Below are 14,426 nucleotides of genomic sequence, written 5' to 3'. Positions count from 1 at the left end.
ATATTGAATTTGGATTGAGGTCGTTGCAATAAATACATGCTTCATATTTGTCCTCGAATACGATTTTCGACATATCGTTGCATATATGTAACGAGAATACGATTTTCAACATTTCGTCGGGTTTTGACGGATTTCGCGTTCTGAAATCGTTACAACGGGTTTTTACTAAAAAAAATCAGTTTTTTCTAGATCTAACTTTACTATAGTAGCCAAAACTAGAATTCCCTAATGATCCATAGTTATTTCTAGATGCAACTGAAATACGTAAATGGAAACTAGAATTTGCTAAAGAGCTTTGTCAGAACTAGAATTTCCTAGAAACTTGACGGAATTCGCGTTCTGACTGTAACCTATACAAATAAGTTCTTCGTGACGTATGTAGGTGACAGATGTTAATAATAGTAAACAATAATCATAATAATATGCATCAAATTTTGTAAAGACTACTCATGAATATTTGAAGTTTACAAGCAAGACAGAGTTCATCGGGATATAAAATTTGGCCATGTATAATACTAGAGTGTTGTCGATATTTTACATGACTGAAAAACCATTGGATGGGCCTGGTGGTAGAGTTTGTACGAATATTTTTTCAAGAAAACTGCAGAAAGAGACCGCGGGAAAAGACAAAAATTACAAATTCATAAAGGACGGCGAGGCAGAAATTGCAGAGATGTGAAGCCAGGCTCCCTAGCGGCCCAGACACGGCGCGGCAGGTCACAGGGGCACACGCAAAGTGGAATACACTGAGAGGATAACAATGGCAGTTCGCTATTAAACGTCGATTTTATAGCAAAATGATGATTCGGTGATAATAGAATTTTATTGTAGTGCGTTCATAATTTTGGAAAATCGAAGACTCAAGATTGATAGTCCACTGATGGCAGCGGATCTAATTTCTTATTGTTTAAATTACGACCTCTGTATACATTTAAAGAAACTTACGAAACAAAGGTTCCAGTCATAAATGTAGGACCGAAAGTCATTTTATCTCGCTAGTAATAGCTATTACACTGAACAACAAGAATTTTGCTCCGACTTAAAACAATGTGTCCCTTGTGGTTTGATGTACGCTGAGTCCGAAAATGCATCTCTTTTCTTCATATCATGTAATGTTTTTAAGATATAACATGATTTAACTTTTCGATAAGCGCTCTCCCAGGAAACATCTGGCGCTGCGCTGTTTGGGGATCGTAAACCAAAACAAAACTAATGCATTTGATGAGTTTGTGACTTACTTCCGGCTTCTTATAATTGTTGGCATGTTCTTTTGTACTTATAATAAATAAACAGATATTGGTCCCTTTTATTCAGTAAATTTCATAACAGTTCAAAGTGAGGTCTATGCAATGAACAAACAAGGGTGTGGTTTTCAGTATTTAAAGGAAACGTTTACCAGTTTGAGTGAAGGCAAATTAAAAGAGGGCATTTTCACCGGTCCAAAAATTCACAAAGTTATGGCTGACCCTTTGTTTGAGGAAAAACTTTCCGTTACAGAAAGAATGGCACGGCGCGCTTTCAAAGACGTTTTCTCAAATTTCTTTGGAAATTCTAGGGCAGGCAACTACATAGAACTTGTTGTGAAAACCATGTTAAGTGCATATGACAAAATGGAGTGTAGTATGTCTCTCAAAATACACTTTTTACATTCTCACTTTTTTGGATTTCTTTCCTCCTAACTTTGGAGCGGTAAGCGGCTAGCATGGGGAAAGATTTCATCAAGAAATATAATATCTGAAATAGAAAGGCGATATAAAGGAAGATCATCATCCAGCATGCCTGCAGACTATTATTGGTTCCTTGTAAAAGACAGTCCCGGGTCTAGTTATAAACAGAAGTCATCCAGAAAATTATTTTAAATGAAAGTTCAAATTCCGAGATTTTTCTCATTATACGCATGAAATATGTTTATTGTTGTTGTGTTTTAAACTATGTAACACCATTTTTACAACCAGTACACATTTTTAAAGTATTATGAGACATATTGAATCTCCAATCTGTTGTAATTTAACAGTAGCAGTGAAAAATAATAAACAAATAAGTTTTGTCATAAAAAATTCAATTCATTTTCCCCGGAAATGGTACGTGATGGGGCAATTTGGATTTTAAATTCAGAATTAAGGCACACTTATGTATGTGGAAAAGAATGGAGCGTGTGAAGTGGACAGACAGAATAGGAAATGAAGCTGTGTTGGAAAGAGTCTGTGAAGAAAGAATGATACTGAAACTGATCAGGAAGAGGAAAAGGAATTGGCTGGGTCACTGGCTGAGAAGAAACTGACTACTGAAGGATGCACTGGAAGGAATGGTGAACGGGAGAAGAGTTCGGGATAGAAGAAGATATCAGATGATAGACGACATTAAGATATATGGATTATATGAGGAGGCAAAGAGGAAGGCAGAAAATAGGAAAGACTGGAGAAAGGTGGGTTTGTAGTGAAAGACCTGCTCTTAGGTAGAACATTGAATTAATTAATGACGTCAACATAACGCTAGCGGTTTAGCGGGCGAGGAAGGTGCGAAAACTCTCTAATAACCAAAGAGCGTATTCCGAATCTCAGCGCTGAGCAATCTGATGGCATCACGGTGTTCCGAATTTCACCGATGGCGTCACTGATGCTCCACCGGTGTCTCACCGGTGCCATCAGCTTGCAGAGGTGCTGGCAGTCTCCATCAGCCGCCATCAGTGAATCTGATTGGTTCTTGTATAGGGCGGGAATTAGCAGACGAATGACATCGTGCACTGTTGTGTCATGGCGGTGTATTCTGCTTTGGTTCTGCTGTATTGTTTGTAATGAGCACAACGTGAAAACAATATGTTAATGGCTTATGAGCGAACGTGTCAACGGACCAGTTATTACTACCGGTTCAAGAAATAAATTGTTTATGCTCTCTTTTCTTTGAACGAGATGACAGTACGGAAATTTCGCAACATCTTGCTGGCGTAGCACAGACAACAACTTACACAGCCGCCATGACAGCCATCGAACCTTCCAGCAGTGTTGTTCCTAATTCGCTGCAGCGTGACGTCATTGTTGTCCACCGGTCCGGTGAGATTCGGAATACGCTGAAAGTGAAAGACTTGGAGCTAATTGCATGGGAACGAAGGATGAAAACGTGACAAACGTGTATATACGTGGACTTGGACTATTTCTTTCGGTGGAAGATCACTCTGTCTCAGCAGAGCTAATATCTGAAAAAATCTCATTTTCTCAAAACAAGCGACTTGGGCTGTTGTTTTATTTGGAACCTGAATAATTACTCGTAGAGTACCTTTCCTAAAGTCGCTCTTTTAACACAAGTGAGAGGCTATCTTTCCGAGATTGAACCTGGCGCTTCTTGGTGGCGAGCTATCAACGCACTGAGCTGCGGTTCGGCCGGTCTGAATGTGGCTTTGTAAGCACGAGTTAAATCCAGTGTGTTGGAACACTGTTCGCCTTCTACCCTTTCATTATTTCACGGTACTATGAACTCTTGCGGTGGGAGGGTCGGCATCGTTTTATTTCCACTGCAATAAGGCGACATTTATAATAATCCGGACGTTAAATTACAGTTTCCCCTCCAAGTTTTGCCATGCATGCGATTTTGTTTTCGTGGTTTTGTGGAGGTAAGGGGTTGGTTAGAGAATCTAACTCTTTCATTGGTCAGTGCTGTTACCTCTATTTATATTGAACCCTTTCCAGATTGATTTTCTATCGAGGAACCTCATGTATTATTTAATTAAGAACTTAACGCTTGATTAATTTTAACCAATCGTACCTATTAAGTTCACGCATCTTCCATAATTCATTGAGGGAATGTTTAGACCGAATCAGAACAAATTCCAGCCTATCGCAGTCTTTTTAATTGGTATTTGACAATGCTGTATGAACTCGTTTTTTAAATACATCTTCATTACACAACTTTTAACACCATAGGCATATGACTTTGGAAAACATATTATGTCTTACACGTGTTTAATTTTATTTGTTAACATGTTTCGGCCTGCTATTGGCCATCATCAAAACTGGTTGTTGCTGGTTTGGCGCCTTTTGTTTTGTTTCTTGTGGGGGTGTGTTTGTGTAGTGTAATGTAGAGTCAAAGAGTGTGTGTGTGTTCTGAAAACTAAACACACTAAACTAAACTAAACACTAAACACACTAGAACAATACGAAATATACAAACACAAGAAAAACATCCAAATGAAATTCTCAACACACAACTCAATTTCAGAACACACACACTCTTTGAATAACTTCGAGGGAAAACTTGTTCCGGGGCCGGGTATCGAATCCGGGACCTTCGGTTAAACGTACCAACGCTCTACCAACTGAGCTACCCGGGAACTATACCAGACACCGATCGAATTTTTTTTCTATATCCACAGACCTCAACCGTCAAGCAACCAACATTGAGTGCACACTAACTCTGTGTGACTTAAATTGACCAGACGCCGATTCAGTTTTTTCCCCTCTATATCCCGGATAGCTCAGTTGGTAGAGCATTGGTACGTTTAACGAAAGTTCCCGGGTTCGATACCCGACCCCGGAACAATTTTTCTCTCGAAGTTATTCAGATCAACTTTACAGGGAGTTATATCTGAAAGCTTGATTTGCACACACACACTCTTTGACTCCACATTATACTACACGAACACACCCACACAGAAAATAAAATAAAAGGCGCCAGGACCAGCAACAACCAGTTCTGATGATGACCAGTAGCAGGCCGAAACATGTAAACTAGGTAACAAAATTTAACACGTGAAAGATATACAATACGTTTTCTATAGTTTTTTTTAGCGTTGATGGCATTTGTGATAGCAAAGTGGGTCCTAGAGTGACGAAAAATTGGAATATGTTACAAGAATATGACATTTAGGTATACAATTTGACAGAAATTTAACTTTAAAATCCCACAATACAGTATAACAGTTATTAATTCTCTTTACAAATTACTGAGATTTATAATCGAAATTCGAAATTATTCACGCAAGCATACTCTCCTACAGGCTACAGAATCAATTACCTTTCCGTGTAGGCATTACTACGGTTTCTCAACTTCGGTGGCAAGAGCTACCATGAGCCCCAGACTAGAGCCTAAGATACATAGCACTACCACCAGCAACTAATGACCACATACCATAATGTCCAAATTGAATGGTGAAAGAGGGGAAGTGTAATTATGATGGCAAAATGAATTCGAGATCAAATGCCTGAAAGTTAGCCAGAAATTCTCTTTCAATGGTTGAGGGGAAAATCTCATAAAAAACTCAACTAGATAACTTGCCCAGAACAGGATTAGAACCCGGGCCCGTTCGTTTCAGTGTCACACATGCTAACCGTTACTCCACAGCAGTGGACGAAATAGGATGTAAGGACTTTAGGACTTCTGGTCCTGGAGTTTATTTTAAGTATTTTAAATTTATTTTACGACACTTTATCAACTGATATGGTTATGTAGCGTCTGAATAAGATGAAGGTGAATAATTCCAGCGAAATGAGTCCAAAACCAGAGTCGAAAGGTACCCAGCATTTGTTCTTAATGGGTTGAGGGAAAACCACGGAAAAACCCTAAAACAGGTAACTTGTCCCAACCAGGATTTGAACGTGGGCCCATTCGGTCCACGGTCAGGCAAGCTAACCGTTACTCCAGAGCGGTGAACTCCCTTGGATTTATCAGGTAATTGTCTGGAGATGAGACCTGGATCTGTCAAGGCGAGACAGGATGGTTCACCCATCAGTATCGTCTTCACAAATTGATATACGTGTCACTTGTTGGATTGGAACAGTAATTGCATATTAGTCGTAAATTGGATCACTAAATGTCAAGATGCATGTATCCTTCCTGGGTTCAGCCCTCGAAAGGTCAACCGAAACAACACGGGATAGCACTAATAACTAAACACTTAAATGATTAACCGATGATGACGATTTCATGTTAACAAAATCTACCCTTCATAGATACCACCGTGACATGGTTCATATTGCCGTGGCGCACCATGTCTGCATTGTGTATTGGGCTGTATGTACTAGTTTGTCATACAAGGCTTTAGGAATTATCTGTGGTCAGTTGCGATGAGCCCCAAACCGTAGCAAGAGATAGACATTGCCATGACAACAGATGCAGACGTGAGCTGGAATTCTGCTAACTCAGCTTGCTGGAGTTTGGGATTGACGCGCTATACAGGTTGCAGTGTTTTGTTTATAATAAACACGGACACAATCTGCATCCAGTTCAGTTGGAGTTTCAACTTCTGCCCGAAATTATAATGCTTAGAAAAAGTTATTCTTCGTTTCTTCCTTTTTGTTTCTAGTGTTTTCACTGATTTCCTTTTCTTTATACCTTTTTATTATTTTCTCTAGGATTAGCTTTTTTCGCTTTAATTTCTTCCGGAATTATTTCTATTTAGTTTTCCTTTTTTTAAAATGACATTTCGGCCTATTTTTATTTTCTTCGTTTTTCCATGTCCGTTCTTTCCTGCCAGTTTCTTTATTTATTCGGTTATTTCTTTCTATTTAGATGTGACTTCTTCATTTTTTTCCTTTCCGTACCTCTTTTTCATCATCTCCTTCTATTTAGTCTTTACTATCTTTCGCGCTTTCTATTCTTCCGCCAAAATTTCTTTGTTTCTTTTCCGTTCCTGAATTCTTCACTCCTTCTTTCTTCTTTATTAATCTTCGTAAAGGCATGAAGATTTCTCTCTTGATTTCTCCGTTCCTTCCTTCTTGGTTATCTTAATACTTGTTAAGGAAATATAACATTTTGAAAACTTGTAATTTTAAAAAACGTTAACATGATTTAAAAAAAAGTATTACTGTATACCTTCTACATCAGACATTACCGTTTCGGCGCTGTTTTTGCGCCTTGGCCCGCATTTTTTTGGATTGCTGCTGCATCAGCTCGTCTCGTTTCTGTCTTTCCTGTCGTCTGTGTTGGGGCCAGGCTATTTTGGTAGTGGTGGGGAATGTTTGATATTACCCTAGATCATATATGTAACAGATATGTCGGGGTTATATGCTTTGAGGTTAACAACTTTTGTCAGGTTTACTACGTTGCCATCTAGTTGTTACATAAGGAGTCACATCGTAATACCCATATGAATTGCATTAGAGACTGTGCTGCGATCTCGTGTTCGTTTACGGCGGACGGGTGGCGATCCTGGCGGTTGTTATCTTCAAAGTGCTGCCGATTTTAACGTAGCGAGGAGTTATCTGTTACATATATGATCTAGGATATTACATAATATTTTGCCGAATAATGTTTATGTATTGTATTGTAGTTATGTGTTGAGAATGTGTTGCGGATGTTATTGTATACTTATGGGTGTTACGGAATCCGGAGGTTCATTGCTGTTCTCACATAACCCCACCGTCGGTCCCTACCCTGAGCAAGATTAATTTAGTATCTACCATCATATCCCACTCTCTCAAATCCATTGTAATATTATCCTCCCATCTACGTCTCGGCCTTCCCAAAGATCTTTTTCTCTTCGGCTTACCAACTAACACTTTATATGCACTTCTGGATTCGCCCATCCATGCTGCATGCCTTGTCCATCTCATACGTCTCGATTTATTGTTTCTAATTATGTTAGGTGTAGAATACAATGCGTGCAGTTCTGCGTTGTGTAACTTTCTCCGTCATCCTGCAACTTCATCCCTCTTAGCTTCAAATATTTTCCTAACAACCTTATTCTCAAACACTCTTAATCTCTGTTCCTCTCTCAAAGTAAGAGTCCAAGTTTCACAGTCATACAGAACATCCGGTAATATAACTGTTTTATAAATTCTAACTTTCAGATTTTTTGACAGCAGACTGGATGATAAAAGTTTCTCAACCGAGTAATACCAGGCATTTCCCATATTTATTCTGTGTTTAATTTCCTCCCGAGTATCATTTATATTTGTTACTGTTGCTCCTAGGTATTTGCACTTCTCCACCTCTTCAAAAGATAAATTTCCAATTTTTATATTTACATTTAGTACAATATTCTGGTCACGAGACATAATCATATACTTTGTCTTTTCGGTATTTACTTCCAAATCTATCTCTTTACTTGCTTCACGTAAAATTCCCGTTTTTTTCCCTAATCGTTTGTGGGGTTTCTCCTAACATATTCACGTCATCCACATAGACAAACAGCTGATGTAACCCGTTCAATTCCAAACCCTCTCTGTTATCCTGGATTTTCCTAATGGCATACTCTAGAGCAAAGTGAAAAAGTAAAGGTGATAGTGCATCTCCTTGCTTTAGCCCACAGTGAATTGGAAACGCATCTGACAGAAACTGACCTATACGAACTCTGCTATACGTTTCACTGAGACACATTTTAATTAATGGAACTAGTTTCTTGGGAATACCAAACTCAATAAGAATATCATATAAAACGTTATTACTGCCACCTACCGTCGATTTGTGCTACTGGTAGATGGATTCTGCTATATTAATCCTGCGTCATACGTCATACAATTTATGTCCCTTAGATTTACGTAACAACTAATTTTCATTAAAACGTCACAGGTGCTCGTTATTTCAGATTTAATATTTATTATCACATTAAAATAGACTGAGGTTCAAATATTGTCGTTACTCGATCTATCATCCATTTATGTAACTAGCTGAACCAGTCTCCTTATATGATCTGACATCTTACGGAATTCAGTACAAGTACTTGTAAACTTTTAGGAAGTTACAACTTCAGGGTTTCTGTGACTGTTTTATTGAGGAACACTCTATATCAATTGAGGAACACTCTATATAACCGTACATGCAGACGTGCAGAAATTAACGTTCTATTCTTTTCGTGTTGGTATTGGTCTAATTCTCGTACATCAGCACGGTTTAACGACAGTGCTCCTTTAAAACAATGGAACAAGTAGGGGCGCGGCCAGCCATCCCCTTCCCGCGGATGTGTGTTACTCTCGCACCTGCGGCGTGGGGTAAATCACACGATATTACTCTCATTATCAGTCTACAGGGGGCCTCGCTTTAAAGAATGCTTTATAGTGTGGAGTTTGTTTCTTTTTTGTCTTTTCACTCCCGCTTGGATATGAAGTAATGTACGTTTCCATAACAACGGAAGCAGACCTTTTTTTTCCAGTTACTGACGGCAGAAAACAGTTGAAAGATGCTCGCTTATAGTTGCTGCAGCTAGCCGAGACTCGTTATGAATTCATGTCACGTCCATACAGTTGTTACATTAAACATTGATGCAATTGCTTGCTTTATTACACGTGATAATTAAAAGTTGCCTCTCTCCTTTCTTTCATATCCTGTGTAAATCTACATATGACACAGTTCCACATTTCAGGTGCTCAGTGTTAACGAACTAGTGTCATATTCAGAAGGTTTCGGGTTCAAACCCCGAGGCCTGCCAATGTATGCTTTTTTTTCGTGCTTTTTTTAGTCGCTAGGACAAAATTCCGAGTTGGCAATTTACTTATCACAACTCAAAAAGGTCATTTACAGTTACACAGCAATAAAACCGAAATCGATAGTGTTCAAGGAAGGATACTATGCAATTGGCTCTATCTGTGAGCATAACTTCATAAATTTAAGAGGCATGATGGAGCCGATAAGCTAATTACTATAAATGACAATTAAAATTTATTACATGTGCCGTCTATGCTTATCCTTATTTAACAAATATATTGGTTATACAATATTTTGTTACATAATATATATATTTAAACGTTTTCGGCTCTGTGGAGCCATAATCACAAACAAGTAAACCCATATGTATGGTGTGAGTACACTACAGTATATGTTGCCGTACAAGTAAACTCAATTAATATTAAAATTTAAAATGACATGTTTCTATGTAAAATCAATAATTGTATGGCAGAAATTACAATGTAAATACAAAGCGGCTCTATGGGCCGTAATAAAGTGTTACAATTGCTAATGATAAAATTAACTAAAATACTTTAAAATTGTTAAGATCAGAATTAATAGTCGTCCAGTTAGATGGTTATGTAGCTTTCCATATTTGGTAGGAGCTGGGGCAACAGCTGTGGGGAAGAAAGTATCAAATGTAATATCTATACTCAAAAGTTTTCAATGATGCTCGTTACCAGAACAAAATATATACATATCTCAAATGCTATTAATGCCAAGATCTTAATAACTTCATAAGAAAGGCGACTATGCAACTAAGGCCATCTGTCTGAGACAAAGAGAACTACAAGTTCAAGGTTTCACGTGCTACTCCAACAGATGTAGCGATATAACCACAGTCTACTATATACAGTCACGAAGCTTGAGTTTTGAGGGTGCTAGAAACAATAGACTGTGACGGTACTATTTTGCATTGCCTGTAATGAGGCGATATTAGCGATCCTAGTGGTGAGCAACTATCTAATATTTGCATATTTACTACGTATTGAGCTTCGCGACTGTATATACTAGACTGTGATATAACCATAGCTGTCAAGGTCTCTAGATGTCGCTGTCGAACAGCTCTCAGGTCCTCTCATCTCATTTCACTAATGTCCGCCATCTTTGTACCATCGGTTGCTATTGTCAAGCAGAACGTTCTCCGAAAGTTATCGAAATATGTTTTGGAAACTTACTTTATGAAATATATAAATTTAAACACAAATTCTCTCCGCAACCCATCCATAGTGCAATGTAAACAAACCTAAGAGTTGGCGCAAATATGGCGGCGTGCGAAGACTGACTTATCGACGGACCTTGATAGCTGTTAAAAGCGACTTAGTTATAAATGACTTTTAAGGAACACGGAGATTCATTGCCGCCCTCACATAAGCCTGCCATCGGCCCCTATCCTGAGAAAGGTTATTCCAGTCTCTAGCGTCATATCCCATCTCTCTCAAATCCTTTTTAATAATATTCTCCCATCTCGTCTCGACCTCCCCAAAGATTTTTCCCTCAGATCTCCCAACGTATGCTATATATGAATTTCTGGATTCAGCCTACATGCCCTGCCCATCTCAAATGTCAGGATTTAATATTCCTAGTTATGTTAGGTGAAGAATACTGGGTGCTCAGTTCAAAATGTGTCACGGCTTGCTGTATGCCGTCATGTGGCTAGCCGATGAGCCTAGAGAATTCAATCTTCCTACACTTCCGCAGAGGTGTATAACCTATGAGGTAGAGAAGTTGCCTAGTAAGTACGGCGTTCATTCTGAAGAGTACGTACCGATACGTACGGTAACGCCGGTAGTGGCAGGAATGTGAACTGTTTGGAAATACGTACTGTCGGGATATGGGGAGAGGGGGATAAGACGATTACTTACGTATTTGTTGACATTAACGTCGACGGTCAACATGGACACGGAGCATTTGATTTGTGTTGTGGAATGTTACCGTACGCAACCGATGATAACAAATACCCTGCGTACGACTTGCCGGCGCAAAACACAGTTCGAAAGAGGTTATGGTAGCACACAGACCGTACAGACCGCCATCTGTTGCTACGACGTTCAAGTTATACCGTACACGTTCTCAAGTTCAGATTGAAGAACACCTTAAATAATAGGCAACTTCTCTAACATATAAGCTGAAACTCGCTTCAAATCGGTGACCCAACAACAGTGACGTCATGACACACTTTGAAATGAACACCCAGTAGAATGCGTGCAGTAAACTTTCAGTTTTTTGTTAAAGGAGACTGGATGACAAAAGCTTCTCAACCGAATAATAGCGAGCGACTGGTGTTTAGTCAACTATCCGAAGACAGATCTGAATCTCAGAAGCGGCACCAATAAAGCATCACTCATGAGACAACTAAGCCAGGAGATAACGGGGTATAAGCCCCGTGGCTCAGTCGGTTAAGGCGCTTGCCTGAAGTTGCGCTTGGGCGCGGGTTCGATTCCTGCTTGGGCTGACTACATGGTTGGGTTTTATCCGAGGTTTTCCCCAACCGTAAGGCGAATGCCAGGTAATCTATGGCGAATCCTCGGCCTCAGCTCGCCAAGTACCATCTCTCTGTCAGAAATCTCATTGACGCTAAATAACCTCGTAGTTGATACAGTGTCGTTAAATAACCTATTAAAGAATTAAAGAAAAGAAAGATAACGGGATAGGGTTGCCAGTTCCTTTCCCCCTCCATTGTATACATCGCTGACTAGATACATATTACACTAATCAGACTTTATATGCTGTAGTTAGTGAACTGTCTGAAGACAGGTCTGAAATTCACAAGTGACACCAACATGACGCCACTTATGAGACAACTACGCCAGGCGACAAGATATAAAAATGTGCCATGTCAATTGTTACTGAAAAACTTCAAAGATTTTTGCCTCTCGTTGCTATGATTATGATTATTATTATTATTATTATTATTATTATTATTATTATTATTATTATTATTATAGCTTTGAAATGAAATCAGTTATAAAAAGTGATACGAGTTGTGAAATAAGTGTAGGTATGTATATATATGATAGGAATTTAAAGTAATAATAATAATAATAATAATAATAATAATAATAATAATAATGATAATGATAATGGTTTATTTACCCTGGCAGAGTTAAGACCATACGGCCTTCTCTAACACTCGACCAGAAGTAAATCTGCGTTACAAAAAACACTACAAATTTACAAAGTACACTACAATTTTACACACAAAACTGAATAAGATAATAATAATAACAATAATGTAATGTAAACAACTAGTAAGTAGAAATCAGACATCTATATATATATATATATATATATATATATATATATATATATATATATATATAATTTGAACTGGTAATGGAAATTACGGGAAAACGGCTGAACGGATTTTAATGAGTGACCCCTCATTTTCATGCCTGGAATCCAAAGTTTTTCGGAAAAGTAGTAGTTTTCAGTGAAATGTGAATTTTCCTACATAATTTTCCTATTTTCCAAAATCCATCTGTTGGCAGTTTTGAGAACTAATTTTATCGAATCACGGCCGACTTGATTGAATTTCAGAACAAAACACACACTACAATAAACAATAGGCTATTACACGAAGGCCATGACCTGCAGGATGCCGACATATTTAGAGCTCAATTCAATTTATTAAAAACTGATTCTGCAGTGTATAATTTTCTGAGTATAGCTGTGTATTGGATATTCAAATCTACGAAACTTGAGGTGGTTTGATGACATTATTACCATTAGAAATTAAATATTATTATAGTTAATATCATGATGCATCTATTTTTCATTAATTGTACATAATATTGATGCTATATTGATGACATGAAAGTGAAACGTTTTGAGGTTATGTAAGTATATGTAGATAATATCTTAATTTAGATCTTCATTTCTATAATTTACTGAGTGGCTGCTATATATAACTACAAAACTTACGTAAGATAATAATATTGTTATTAAAAATCAAATATTTTTATACTTATTAACCCAGTGGGGTTGGGTCTTTCTCACATACTTAATGGCGGTGTAGTGTAGATATTGATATGTGTCATTGTCTTCAGTATTGGCTCGAGAGAGCGCAAAAATTACAGTTCCTAAGGAAAGATAAAAAGGTATTACTTACTGATAAAATAAGAGGCCTGGAAAATTTTGTAGTCTCCAGATCATTTCAGCAAGATCTCTTAGTAGGATAAAATGATTTTACGATCTACATTTCAAGTTCTACATGCAGCAGCTATACGAAAATGCTATTGTTCGAAAGCTTAGCAAACCTGACATTTTTTTAACTTTTGCCTTCAATCCACAATGACCTGAAATAGCTACATTGATATTTGCATTTTCGCGTTGAAACTCAAAAACTGAAGTTGGATAGATTCAAGAAAAAGTATTTGGCCTAAAAAAATCCATTCAGAGGGAATATGTTTCATTATTATGGAAGCAAATAACTGTCAAAAAGACAAGTATTCTTCATTGAAAATAAATCTGAAAAATTTTTATTTGAACGTCTAACGAACTTAGTTTGCAGCAGCATTTGCTGCACAAGCCACTAGTAATATGTAATAACAGAAAGAAAAGAAAAAGCATAATAAATGTGAACAGCAGGTCAAAATAAATGAGACAAACAAAGTATAAAAAATAAGACAATTATTGATGATAATAATAATGATAAAATGAAAGGATTAATAACATTAATGGACAGATGGACTTTGGTTGCGTCATCAGAACTTGTTGAAGCTCGATTTATAATGGCTGAAGCCGGGGATCGATAGCGGGCCCGCACGGATATGCCGTGAAGTTACAGAAACTTGCCACAAAGACGTGCGCGAGATACGACTCCGGAGCCCATTGTGGGGGTGCGGGTCAGCGGAAGAGGCGGCTATTGTTCTGCGGACACCTCTCCGCCTCATGGAATTTTAAAGGCCCCGTGCTCGGTTAACCGCTCGCCCTATACGGCTGCTTCAGACAAAACGGCCAATAGAAATATAAGACTGGGTCTCAACTTTATTCGCAATATATGTAGTTATAGGAAGCTCCTGTATGTGTACCAGAATTTATGGCGCTGG

Source organism: Periplaneta americana, chromosome 9 (genome assembly GCF_040183065.1).
Source record: "Periplaneta americana isolate PAMFEO1 chromosome 9, P.americana_PAMFEO1_priV1, whole genome shotgun sequence".
Lineage (NCBI taxonomy): Eukaryota > Metazoa > Arthropoda > Insecta > Blattodea > Blattidae > Periplaneta > Periplaneta americana.
The sequence above is the reverse complement of the archived record's forward strand: the minus strand, read 5'-3'. Positions refer to the sequence as shown.